This window comes from Xenopus laevis, chromosome 2S (genome assembly GCF_017654675.1).
Source record: "Xenopus laevis strain J_2021 chromosome 2S, Xenopus_laevis_v10.1, whole genome shotgun sequence".
In the NCBI taxonomy this organism is placed as follows: domain Eukaryota; kingdom Metazoa; phylum Chordata; class Amphibia; order Anura; family Pipidae; genus Xenopus; species Xenopus laevis.
In genome coordinates, this window is record NC_054374.1 from 53,905,245 (window position 1) to 53,919,326 (window position 14,082).

General features: G+C 42.7%; 2 long non-coding RNA genes across 2 annotated transcripts in view; one reads left to right on the forward strand and one right to left on the reverse strand.

Moving 5' to 3' along the window:
- Nucleotides 1-65: 65 nt before the first annotated feature.
- LOC121400533 lies at nucleotides 66-1,264 on the forward strand. Its single transcript, XR_005965795.1, has 3 exons — nucleotides 66-159; nucleotides 239-298; nucleotides 1,208-1,264. It is a non-coding gene; the product is annotated as an uncharacterized LOC121400533 (long non-coding RNA).
- Nucleotides 1,265-3,055: 1,791 nt separating this feature from the next.
- Nucleotides 3,056-14,082, reverse strand: part of LOC121400531 — a 36,051-nt gene continuing 25,024 nt past the window's right edge. The window contains exons 2-6 of the long non-coding RNA XR_005965793.1: nucleotides 6,242-6,522; nucleotides 3,754-3,817; nucleotides 3,530-3,663; nucleotides 3,332-3,455; nucleotides 3,056-3,234 (exon numbers count right to left, since the gene is read on the reverse strand). This is a non-coding gene — a long non-coding RNA (uncharacterized LOC121400531). The remainder of the gene's footprint in view (nucleotides 3,235-3,331; nucleotides 3,456-3,529; nucleotides 3,664-3,753; nucleotides 3,818-6,241; nucleotides 6,523-14,082) is intronic.

The window sequence follows — 14,082 nt, forward strand, 5'->3', positions numbered from 1 at the left end:
ATGACTGTCAAATTTATTTAGCACATTTCTTAACAATTGCAGCACCACCGTGGACAGTGCCACAACCCACGGACAGTGACCAGGACCAGGACCTTGATCCTCTGCAGCCCCAGGAAGAGGGTGAGGCCGCAGATAGCCCTAGAGGCCCACAAGCTCAAGGTACAGACATGTTTGTGGCCAATGTAGTTGCTTCCTCAAATAGTTTACAACATTACTAATGTCCAATTTCACATTACAGAACATCGAGCTCCCCGGCGCGCCCAGTCGCCAGCCGTGATACCTGTGGTGCCCCCCAGACGTAAGAGCAATGTTTTCCCTAATAAGCCCTTCCTTTATTTGTCTGTGTGTGTGTCACAAACATGCAAAGCACATTTACTGAGTCCCTTATGCAGCCTACTTTATGTGCCTCTTCAGTGTTAATGAAAAGCAGTAGGTTGTTAAAGACAGATTTTGGATAGAATATACATTTTGGGCATTTCCTTATGCGACCAAAGTGTCAATTATATCAGATTCTTCTGCTGCTCTGGCTCTGCATCTCTCCCTTCCTCTTCCTGTGCCTCTCCCGTTCTGACTGTCAGCCTGAAATCACCATACACCATACAGCGCTACTACTATTTCACTCTCTCTCAGCCCCACTTTAAAATCCTACTGATGTCTTTGTGACTGCCCTTGACTGTTGGCTCTGCTCAGCGTACATTCTCACCTGTTGACTCGACACTTTTCTTTTTCCTTTTACATGGTCCATCTTGCTCCCCCTCACTCCAAGCCACCCACCGTCTCAAGTTTTACTCTGGCTCCTCATGCCTCATAGTAGTTTTCTCCCTCCATGCTGTCTCTGCGGTCTCCCTTTCCACTTGCAGGTTCCCTCTCTGTTCTTGCTCCCACCTCCTATACCACCCCTCTGTCAAGTTTCACTCCCCTCTCCCAGGTTCAATCACCACTCTCATTGTGTGTCTCATACTATCTCCTTAACTTGCAGCTGATGACAAACAAGGCAAACCAAAAACACATATATTTTGACAATATACAGATTAATGTTCTATTTCAAAACCAGTATTGGAATGATTTAGCCCCCCCCCCACACCCAACACCAATTTATCTTCTAAGATTATCTTTGTGAGCTTCCTTTCCCACCTTTGTTTTTTTGTTATGGGTTATGGACATGTCCAATAAATTTAGCGATCTTTATATTTGATTTTTGTTGTAGGTCATGCTGCTGAAGCGGGTGCTGCTGCTCCTGCTGCCGAAGCGGGTGCTGCTGCTCCTGCCGCCACTGCACCAATTGGGGGACCACCACAGGAGCAACCACAGCGACTGGGTGTGAGACATGGGTGTGAGACTATATAGGGCTTCTGACTACAATAATTCGCCAGCAACGCCGCCAGGAGCTCTGGATGCGCAGATGGTTTGCTCTCATGCATGGCTCCTTCCGTGAAAGCATGCAGAGCATGGAGCAAACCATGGAAAGAAACATCCAGGACCTGGTGGCAAGTATTAGAGAACTGGCTCACCAACCACGGGGTTTTGCTGAGGGTCCAGTCCTTGGTCCTGCTGCTGCTCCCCCTCCACCCCCTGCATCTCCTCAGCAGCGCAGAGGAAGGGGGCGTGGAAGGGGACAAGGTCCTGTCCGAGGGGATAAGCGCAAACGTCCCTAGCTCCAGTCTGTGTCACTTCTCCAACTGACACTGGCCTCTTTGCCCATTTTATCCTGGCAAAGAACTTCGCCCAATTCACGCTTCAGGTGTGACTTTGTCCGTTACCCAGCAATGGGACTGACATCCAAACAACACATCCCATTGTTTAGACCATGCTGCATTCTCTTCACTGAGGGGTGCCATTTTAAGATCTATTGGCACCCTTTCCAATAACATCTGGAAAAGCACTTACAAACATCAAAGTGCATTTGCTCTAACATATTTGTCTATTTATGGTGTTATCAGCACCAAGGTGTGCCATATCTACCATCCATTGGCACCCTTTTCCAATAGCATCTGGAAAAGCACTTACAAACATCAAAGTGCATTTGCTCTAACATATTTCTATAGTAATGCTGCAGTGTTTCCCAAAACATTCACTTGGGACCAAAATGTTACATGTAAGGCTCAAAGAATTGAAATACTACTCTTTTGCTTGTGTATTTTTCACTAATTAGTTCAAACATAACATATGTTAACATATGCTACCTCTGGCCTACTTTGGCTACCCAGCACTCCTAATAGGTGCTAACGCCTACTACCTCCTCCTCCTCCTCCTCCACCTGTGCTCATTCAATAGCAAGTCCTAGGTGTATGATATGCCTTATAGGCACAAATGGTTGTTACTTTGCACAAGAAGTTATGTTGCCTACCTCTGGCCTACTTTGGCTACCCAGCACTCCTAATAGGTGCTAACGCCTACTACCTCCTCCTCCTCTTCCTCCACCTGTGCTCATTCAATAGCAAGTCCAAGGTGTATGATATGCCTTATAGGCACAAATGGTTGTTACTTTGCACAAGAAGTTATGTTGCCTACCTCTGGCCTACTTTGGCTACCCAGCACTCCTAATAGGTGCGAACGCCTACTACCTCCTCCTCCTCCACCTGTGCTCATTCAATAGCAAGTCCAAGGTGTATGATATGCCTTATAGGCACAAAGCCTTGGTTGTTACTTTGCACTATCAAGCATTGTTGGGTGTCCAACACTCTACCTAGCCAGCACTAATCTCATATTGTTGATGCTTTTCAACTGGCCAAATTGTCATATATTGACAAGTGTCATTTGTACATCATATTGATTGTTATATTATTGTTTTGGACACAAGCTTATCAGGGCCAAATTTTTGGATACTGTTTAATGTAAAGTTGGCCATGATGAATCCTGGGGTGCATTATCAATGTCATGCAACAAATGCTTTGTAAAACGTTTGTAAAGCTTTTGCCCTTTAGTGGTCTATAGGGGCTGCTATATTTTGAAATATATGTTGAGACCAAATTCCTCCTGTGCCTTCCAGCTAAGGTACATATTTAATGGTTTTAAATAACTATTGTGTGTTCCAAAAACAAACAAACAAACTTTCTACTGATATATATTGTCTTTTTATTGTTGTTCAACTGTTTTGGATTTTGACAAAGATTGTGTCAGTAAAGGCACTAAAACATTACCGGGTGTGTTTGTTTTTCTTTTTTGACAAGGTGCTAGTCCAAAATAGTAACATGGGTAATGTCATTTCAAACAAGAAAACAGAAGAAGCCATACCTGTGGATCAAACAAGAAAAATGCATTAACACAAATCTAAACAAATTTAAGTAGCCACACAAAAACCTGTCATTGCTAAACAAACACTGCCACTTACTGATATGTTTTCGAAAGGTGACTGCACCCAGGTTCAAATGAGCCAAACAGCTGTCAGTTCATCACATCTGTCGCTTGTGTTGAGTCCAATTTAGTACTTCAGGAAAAGTTTGCACATGGAGAGGCTGCAAAGGCACACAAATAATATGGTAAGTTGTTAGCAATATTTTTTACAATTCCCTGAGTAATTCCTAAATACCTGAATAACGGAGTTTGAGGCGTGGCCAATCAGTCAGTGTCCATGTCTGTATCCTCTGTGGGCAAGTACCAAGATAATAAAGTAGAGTTTGACACACGTGAAGTATAACCATAACACAGTAGTAGGCCAGAAAGCTGAAATGACAAGTACAGATAATGGTTTCTCTTGAATATGTGTATACACACATGTAAATTTGTTTGTCATCTCATCATTTTTCTGCTTACAGCATAAGATGTTACAGGAAAGCATTCACTGCTAGGGGCACGTCAGCACATCACCATCAGCAGGCTGTTCATTTGGAAGAAAAGTATAAAAAATTGTTTACTTTCCAGATATCCATTCCAAACAATTTCATTTCACATCAATCATATAAGGCCTAATAATCGAGATTGGTTATAAAGACCTGACATATAACACTCATGACAAGGCAAACATATTAAGGCCAAACAAATGACCTAGGAATTAATGGATTTCAGACATTATTGAGTTGATCTAGATCATGACATTACTAAACCTCATTACAGGGGAGCGCAGGAGTAGACACATGCAGTTGTTTTCAATGGGGCTGTACAGATTGAGACGCAACATGCTAAATTTTTGTTGTGTTTGTGGAGTACAGTCCCATTTCAAACAACTGAATGCGTCTACTCCTGTGCTCCGCTGCGGCTAAACACATAAAAACAGAACGCAGGGGAGCGCAGCTTCAAATGCTCGTGTGAAAAAGGGCTAAAGGTTAAGCAAATGACCAGATTTACAGTGGAAAAACATGGTTTGAAAGGTAACTGACAAGATTGCAAACAATCACAAAAAATGCACTTAGGAATAGGGGCCCAAAAAAATATGTACCACTATTTGTCCCTTGAGAAGTCTTAACTAGTACAAATTAACTATTTTTGTGTGGTTTGTAGGGATGTAGCGAACGTGGGAAAAAAAGTTCGCGAACATATTCGCGAACTTGCGCAAAAACGCGAGCGGTTCGCGAACGGTTCGCGAACCCCATAGACTTCAATGGGAAGGCGAACTTTAACATCTAAAAAAAAAATTTCTGGCCAGAAAAAATGATTTTAAAGTTGTTTAAAGGGTGCAACGACCTGGACAGTGGCATGCCAGAGGGGGATCAAGGGCAAAAATGTATCTGAAAAATCTGCCTGTGTGTGCTTGGAAGAGATAGTGTAGGGGGAGAGCTGTTAGTGATTTCAGGGACAGATGATAGTAAGTTTGCTGGCTAGTAATCTGCTTGATACTGCTCTGTATTGGAGGGACAGAAGTCTGCAGGGATTTGAGGGACATTTTAGCTTAGGTAGCTTTGCTGGCTAGTAATCTACTGTTCTCTTTAAACAACTGCCATACGTTGACCTTGTAGGCATTGTTTGCCCAGTTTTTTTGGACGCAGCCACTGAAGCACAGTTGCCAGAAAAAATATGCCATATAAATGCTGAAAATAGTCATTTTTCGCCATACGTTGACCTTGTAGACATTGTTTGCCCAGTTTTTTTGGTTGCAGCCACTGAAGCACAGTTGCCAGAAAAAATATGCCATATAAATGCTGAAAATAGTAATTTTTCGCCATACGTTGACCTTGTAGACATTGTTTGCCCAGTTTTTTTGGTTGCAGCCACTGAAGCACAGTTGCCAGAAAAAATATGCCATATAAATGCTGAAAATAGTCATTTTTTGCCATACGTTGACCTTGTAGGCATTGTTTGCCCAGTTTTTTTGGTCGCAGCCACTGAAGCACAGTTGCCAGAAAAAATATGCCATATAAATGCTGAAAATAGTCATTTTTTGCCATATACGTTGAGTCAACGTATGGCAAAAAATGACTATTTTCAGCATTTATATGGCATAGTTGTTGTTTAAAGGGTAAGGCATTTTTTTTTTATAACTCTTTATTTATTTGAAGTTTTAACAAAGCATTGCATATCATCACATTGCAGACTCATTTACTCACAACAGAGTCAGTGGCCTAACAACAAGGCATACACAATCGCATGAGAAAATTCCATTGAATAACGCCCGTGGGCGCACACCTTGTGGCATGGAGACAGAAGCATTAGGAATGGATATGAGCCTAGCATCGTGGACTAGGACAGTAATCAAAAATTAAGAAAGGAACATGAAAAATAAAAAAAAAAAATAATAAAAAAAAAATATAACCAAACCGTAAACCATTTGAGCCCGGGGGAATCAGGGGAGAGGACCATCTGCTTACACAAAAGGAGGAGGGTATATAGACTCAAGAGCGATAGTATCCCTGAGGGAATGGGCAGCTGCAGGTGGGATGGAAGTCAGGTAGAAATAGTATGGATCAAGTCCCAGTGCGGGTAAGGCATTTTTTAGTAGCAGTATGCACAAAATGTCTCTGTCTTAAATATATTGATAATGGGTTGAGTGCAGAGGACCTCTTGTAGTTGACTATATGTATTTTGTGGTCACACCCTCATTGCACCCCCGCCTAATGGTTTTAAAAAATAGTGGTGAGCACAACTTTCCCTTGTTATATATATATAGAAAATTATACAATGGGTGCCCCAGCACTCTTAGAAGTATACTTGCTGTGTTGGTCGGTGCTCGCTCCAATAGGAGACGCCGTCACATCCCCACATCAAATAGAATATATAGCATGACATCAGTGGAACATCTATCGACAATCTGCTTAAATTGATTACAATAGCCAGTATTATTGGCAAAAAGAGTAGGACGTAGACTTACTCGTAATCCACGTGGTATCCATGCCTTTTTGTGATACTCAGCTAAAGTCAGCCCGTGTAGTTCCAAATCCACCGTCCTCTTGCGCAGCGTTTCTAGTTGCCGCCGTGTATTAGTGACTGTCGGCACTTGCAGAAACTCCGCAGGACCGGAAAAGTGTGACAGGATACGCGTCACTTCAGCTTCCGTGTAGACTGAGGTTCCGTGATGCGTTCCAGCGCCATGTTGCGTTCCACTTTGATTCTCCATCGCGTCTAGTCAACCCAATAAAAGGTGCACGTGGGCTACGGAAATATAGAAAATTATACAATGGGTGCCCCAGCACTCTTAGAAGTATACTTGCTGTGTTGGTCGGTGCTCGCTCCAATAGGAGACGCCGTCACATCCCCACATCAAATAGAATATGTAAAGAAGAAGCAGCACTCGTCAATTGCAAAAAAGTGTATTAAAAGATCAGAGCATCACTCAAGGCAACGTTTCGGACAACATATGTGCCCTTTGTCAAGCCCAAAAAGAGTTCTCTCAGCTTATCACAGGTATCACATTATATAGGCAACAAACAGGAAATGACCTCAAAATTTGCATATACACTAAATCTAAGGAGGCTCATACATTTTGGGGAGGTAGATCTAAGGGTATGTATCCTTGCCTTAGCTGCGTACAGTGTCCCTTCATATTGAAAGGTAGAGAGTTTATTCACCCCCAGACTAGCCAACGGATACAGCTAAGAGGACACTTCACGTGTATTTCAAAATTTGCGATTTACGTGTTGACATGTCCGTGTGGTCTCATCTATGTGGGTGAGACCACCCAGATGGTCAAATCACGTATATCGCAACATCGGTCTAGCATTAATTTGGGCAATACAACATTACCTGTCTCAAAACATTTTGTGGATTTGGGACACACGGCAGATCAGCTTAAATTTATGGTTTTGGAAGTAGTACCGCCCATGAAAAGAGGGGGGGATAGAGAATTGAAACTTAAAAGAAGAGAGGTATGGTGGATTAATATGCTCAAATCTTTATATCCTCGGGGTTTAAATCGTGATTATGACCTGTTTTTGTTTCTATAGATACATGTATATGATAATGCTCTGTACCTGTGTATATGCAAATTTTGAGGTCATTTCCTGTTTGTTGCCTATATAATGTGATACCTGTGATAAGCTGAGAGAACTCTTTTTGGGCTTGACAAAGGGCACATATGTTGTCCGAAACGTTGCCTTGAGTGATGCTCTGATCTTTTAATACACTTTTTTGCAATTGACGAGTGCTGCTTCTTCTTTACATATTCTATATATATATATATATATATATATAAATACACAGTGTGGCGGGAACAAAATCAAAAAAACCAAACAGCAAACCGAAGGCAGAGGAAGTGACGTGTGAATGACATCATAAGTGAAAAAAACTAACATAAAGGACAAAAGAAAAAACTAATAATTAGGCACAAAAATCAGGTGAAACGAATAAAAATAATTTAAAAACAGTTTCTCAAACACAGGGGCTTATATCAATGAATATAGTTAATTAAAACAAAGTTCGGAGCCGCTCCATCGCATGGATGCGCTCAGGGTAGTTAGACTCCACTGCGCCAATGTTATATTGAGCAGTTTCAGTAGAAATAGACACTATGGGGCAGATGTATGAAGGGTCGAATATCGAGGGTTAATTAACCCTCGATATTCGACTAGGAACTAAACTCCTTCGACTTCGAATATCGAAGTCGAAGGATTTAACGCAAATGCTGCGATCGAACGATCGAAGGATTATTCCTTCGATCGAACGATTAAATCCTTCGAATCGAATGATTCTAAGGATTTTAATACAACGATCGAAGGAATATCCTTCGATCAAAAAAACTTAGGCAAGCCTATGGGGACCTTCCCCATAGGCTAACATTGACTTCGGTAGCTTTTAGCTGCCGAAGTAGGGGGTCGAAGTTTTTTAAAGAGGCAGTACTTCGACTATCGAATGGTCGGATAGTCGAACGATTTTTAGTTCGAATCGTTTGATTCGTAGTCGTAGTCGAAGGTCGAAGTAGCCCATTCGATGGTCGAAGTAGCCCAAAAAACACTTCGAAATTCGAAGTTTTTTTACTTCGAATCCTTCACTCGAGCTTCATGAATCGGCCCCTATGTCTATGTTTCGAAAAAATGTTCATTGCTCATATATCAATCAGAAATGGTAACATAATAGACAGCGGGGAGAAACAGCAAGAGGGTTTAGACACAATGTTGCTGGGTATCGGTATATCAGTAGGAGAACATCAGTTGGGTAGTGCTAGTAGGAATAGGAGAGAAAACGGAATCATAGACCACAAACCAGAAAGGCAAAAAAGAAACGAATATTGTCATAAGAACAGAGAAGCGAAGTGGCACCAAAGAGATAACAGAAGGCAAGGAACGAACACAAAACCACGAAAGCTAGCAAAGGAAAATAGAAAGTAGAAAAAATAGAAAATATAAGAACAAATAGAGAGAGTAGAAAAAATTGAGAGAGTAGAAAAAAATAGGAAAAAATTACAAAATAGAAAAAATGGAAAAAATAGAAACCACCGGAAACAATGCAAATTAAAGAGGAAATTGAAAAGAATGATGAAAAAATGATGAAAAAACATAATGAAAAAATACATAAAGAGAAATAAAAATAAAAATAAAGAAAAATGAATGAAAAGACCAAGGTCTGTACAGTATCATACAGGACAAAAGGATTTTATGTGAACGAGTGAATGTAACACGAGGGGGTCCAACCATCAGTATTCATCACAACATACAAGGGATGGAGTGGCATCCTTGACCACAAACAACAAAAAATATATATATAGAGCCAAGCGGAAAGGACCCTTCTGTAGGGTCATTGTGGCTAAGAGTGTGAAGAGGCAGGCCGTTAGTTGTGACAGGCACCCAAATCTACGCGGAGATGAGAGTCAAAAATGAATCAAACCATCCCTCGTTACCAGGGTCCTGAGCTTCTGCGTAGGTCCAATCCTGTGTCTCATCACAATGTGAGTGCCACAGCTGATGTAGCAAGATCCAGTCTTGCATCCACACACGTCGTACCCGATCAGGAGTGAAATCCACTATACTGTAGCCCAATTGTACTGCAGTGTCGTAGGGGAAATGTGGATGGCAGACCAAAGTCACCATCTTCGTAGTTGTGTGAAGTCTATCACATATGCTGGAAGAATAGTATATAGAGCTTTTGGTGCCGCAGAGTGGTTATAAGGCATCAGCGATCAGTTGTCAAAGACCAGCTAGCGGTGATCAAATCCAAATAAACCACGGATTGCTATGGTAAGTCCAGTACGGAGTGGTCATCGGTAAGTGGTACAAAGTGGTCACCAGCAGGCCAATCCAACACCTTTGGTGTGGCGGCGCGGACTCAGGGGTCGTCGATCCGTTGTCAAAAATCGGCTTGCGGTGATCCAATCGGGACAAGCCGCGGGCAGTTTTGGTGAGTACAGTAGAGGGTGGATGCCACTTATTCGTAACTTTTATGTTGCTTGTGTGACTCCAATCTCCTTATCTGGGTCAATGGGTAGCCAGGAGAATTACCCAATTGAAGTGTCCAGGCCAATGGGTAACATGGATAAATGTCCAAATTGGAGTTCACAGCGCTCACTGAAGTTCAGGGTTTCCACGGTGTATGTGGTATAACCGTAAGAATGAGAGTGGAGATCGGGTGTTGCAGTGGTGGGACTCGAGTGCTGCAGGGGACTCAGGCTCGTGGAAAGGCTAGTAGAGAATACTAAAAAAATAAAAAATAAAAATGAAGAAAAAAATAAAAAGAGGCAAAGAAGCAAATAGTATGGTCAACTGGTATTTCAACTGCCTTTCTGGTTTGTGGTCTATGATTCCGTTTTCTCTCCTATTCCTACTAGCACTACCCAACTGATGTTCTCATACTGATATACCGATACCCAGCAACATTGTGTCTAAACCCTCTTGCTGTTTCTCCCCGCTGTCTATTATGTTACCATTTCTGATTGATATATGAGCAATAAACATTTTTTCGAAACATAGACATAGGGGCAAATTCACTAAGGCGCGAAGCGCCGAACGCTAGCGTTAATTCGCTAGCGTTTGGCATTTTCGCTACTGCGCAAATTCACTAACGAGCGCTGGCGTAGTTTCGCTAGTGTTACTTCGCAACCTTACGCCAGGCGAATCTTCGCTAGCAACGAAACTACGCAAATTCGCTAACTTGCGCAGTGTAGCGAACGCTACCTTTTACGCTAGACTTCCTTTGCCACCTCAGACCTGGCGAAGCGCAATAGAGTAGATAGGGATTGTTTCCAAAAAAGTCAAAAAATTTTCTAAGTCCCAAAAAACGCTGGCGTGTTTTCTACATGATGGCTGATAGGCTGAAAAAGATCGAAAAATTTTTGGGGCTCCCCTTCCTCCCCCCTACTTTTCCTGACTCATGGCAACTTACCTAGACAGTGGGCACATGTGTAGGGCAAAATAAAAATTTTATTTGCAGATTTGAAGGTTTTCTAGGCATTTGTAGTGCAGATACGTGTTCCTCCATTGAAATTTGAATTTCGCGCCGTATGCAAATTAGCCTTCGCTAGCGCAACTTCGCTTTATATAGCGAAACAACGCTAGCGCAACTCCGCAACCTTTCGCTACCCCTGTGCGCAACTTCGCATTTTAGTGAATTTGCGGAGCGCTGGCGAAAATTCGCCTGGCGAAGTGCGGCGAAGAGTGGCGAAGTTGCGCCTGGCGCAACTTCGATTCTTAGTGAATTTGCCCCATAGTGTCTATTTCCACTGAAACTGCTCAATATAACATTGGCGCAGTGGAATCTAACTACCCTGAGCGAATCCATGCGATGGAGCGGCTCCGAACTTTGTTTTTGTTAACTATATTCATTGATATAAGCCCCTGTGTTTGAGAAACTGTTTTTAAATTATTTTTATTCGTTTCACCTGATTTTTGTTCCTAATTATTAGTTTTTTCTTTTGTCCTTTACTTTAGTTTTTTTCACTTATGATGTCATTCACACGTCACTTCCTCTGCCTTTGGTTTGCTCTTTGGTTTTTTTGATTTTGTTCCCGCCGCACTGTGTATTTATTTCCGTTTGTTTGACACATTTTTTACTTTGAGAAAGGCTGTTGTATCAGCCGAAACGTCAGCGATTGTCCACAATAAAAATTTATTTACTACACTTAAGACCTGCAAGTGCGATCTCCACTACTTCTATATATATATATATATATATATATATATATATATATATACACACACATACACACACATATATATATATATATCTATATACATATCGCTTTTCCTTTATTGATGCAACTGCACCCTTGCACCAGTTATTTACAAAACAGAAATAAAACCCATCCTTTAAGAAGCCAGTCCATTTAATTGCAATCTCTCAATTCTGGCTCCTTTAAATCTCCAGGGTAAAACAGGTTAGGATCCTGGAGCAAGGATAGTTCATTAGGCTGCCCAATTAGTCCGCAGGTGGAACTGGTTAAGAGAGCCTGGTGGGGAGTGGGAGTGTGTTGTACTGGGAGTCAGAGAGAGAACCTCTGAACACACGCTGTGAAGTGTTTGTGAACAAACTGTGTATTTGACTGCAACTCAAAAGAGCAACTGTTTGTTACTAGTGATGGGCGAATTTGTGCCGTTTCGCCGTAAAATTTGCGAATTTCGCGCGAAATTCGTGAAACGGCGAAAAATTCGCGAAACGTTTTTTTCGACACCGGTGCCCGTTTTTGACGCCGGCGTCCGTTTTTGACGCCGGCGTCTGTTTTTTCGGAAAATTTGTTTTTTTTGACGCCGGCGAATTTTTGCCGCGAATTTTCATGGGCGTTACGCGAATTTATGTTGCTGCCAGGTGCCCACTACCTGCAGAGCCCATGGATTGTCACTCGGCTCAGCAGGTGTCGTTGTTTGCTCACCCTGTGTGCACCGCAGACACTGACTTGCATATGGCGGTGGTAAAGGTGGGTGGAAAGTCTGTTCAAGCTCTGTTGGATTCCGGGAGTTTAGTGACAATGATGCATGCCAGTTTGGTAAGCCCAGACCAGGTTAATGAACGTAATCTTGGGGTGCTCTGTATTCATGGAGACTGTAAAAGTTATCCCACTGCTATAGTGACATTTGAAACTGTTACTGGTACTGCATGTCATGAAGTGGGTGTTTCCTCTGTTTTGATGCATAGTGTAATTTTGGGACGAGACTTTCCCCTCTTTTGGAAGCTCTGGGGAAAGGAAGGTTCTCCACAGGGGTCTGAGAAAGGGATTCCTAAGGATGCACCAGGGGTTTGTGAACCTAACTCAGAGGTAGTTACTGAAAGGGGAGACCATGCTTGAAGCAGATCATTTTCCCCTAGAGGTACTAGCAGGTGAAACAGAGTTGCCCTTGGAGCCCTCCGAAGCATCCGATATGCCAGATTTGGAGGTCTCTCGGGTTAACGTTGGAACAGCCCAAATGAGGGACCCTACACTGAATAGGGCCTGGGAAAATGTTAAGGTAATTAATGGTGAACCTCAGGAACCTGGTGCTGAGAGTGTCTTTCCCCATTTTTCTGTCAGTCAAGATTTACTGTACCGGGTTGACAAAATCCAAGGGGAGGTGGTAGAGCAGTTGCTAGTGCCCCAGTCCTATAGGCGAATGGTCTCGGACCTGGCTCACACTCACCACCTGGGTGGTCACCTACGTCAGGAGAAAACCCAACAGCGAATTTTACAAAGGTTTTATTGGCCCGGTATATTTGCTGAGGTGAAGGGGTATTATGAATCTTGCCCAGAATGCCAGATGTCTGCCCCGGTACCTCATTTCCGTAGTCCTCTAGTGCCATTGCCTATCATTGAGGTCCCATTTGAAAGAATTGCAATGGACTTGGTAGGGCCACTGGTTAAGTCAGCTCAGGGCCATCAGTATATTCTTGTAGTTATGGATTATGCTACGCGGTATCCTGAGGCAGTCCCTTTAAGAAACACAGCCTCCAAAAATATTGCTAAAGAGCTGTTCTATATGTTTACCCGCACTGGCATCCCTAAAGAAGTCCTCACAGACCAGGGTACACCCTTTATGTCTCGGGTTATGAAGGAACTATGTAAGCTGTTGAAAATTAAACAGTTAAGAACTTCTGTTTATCACCCCCAGACTGATGGGTTGGTAGAGCGCTTTAACAAAACCCTGAAAAACATGTTAAAGAAGGTGGTAGATAAGGATGGGAGGGATTGATAAGGATGGGAGGGATTGAGACTGTCTCCTGCCATACCTTATGTTCGCCATTAGAGAGGTGCCCCAGTCATCCACATGCTTTTCGCCCTTTGAGCTATTGTATGGTCGTCACCCCAGGGATCTCTTGGATGTAGCAAAAGAGACCTGGGAGCAAGAGGTAAAACCCCATAAGAGTGTGGTGGAACATGTTACCCTCATGCAGGATAGAATTGCTGCAGTCATGCCCATAGTCACACATGCAGCAAGCACAGGAGGCCCAGAGTCGGGTTTACAACCGTTCAGATAAGGTTCGAACTTTCAACCCTGGGGACCGAGTATTGGTTCTTGTCCCAACAGTTGAGAGCAAGTTCCTGGCTAAGTGGCAGGGCCCGTATGAAATAATCGAGAAAATAGGTGAGGTGAACTATAAAGTTTACCAACCAAATAAAAGGAAGAAAGAACAGCTTTACCACGTAAACTTAATAAAACCCTGGAAGGACAGAGAAGTCCTCACGGCTATAATTCAACCCCTTCCTCCTACCCAGGAGGGTATACAAAAGGTGAAAATAGAGCCACAAAAGCAAGAAGTCAGGGAGTTTCTGCAAAGAAACACTGAGGTGTTTTCTGACATACCAGTTTGTACAAATTT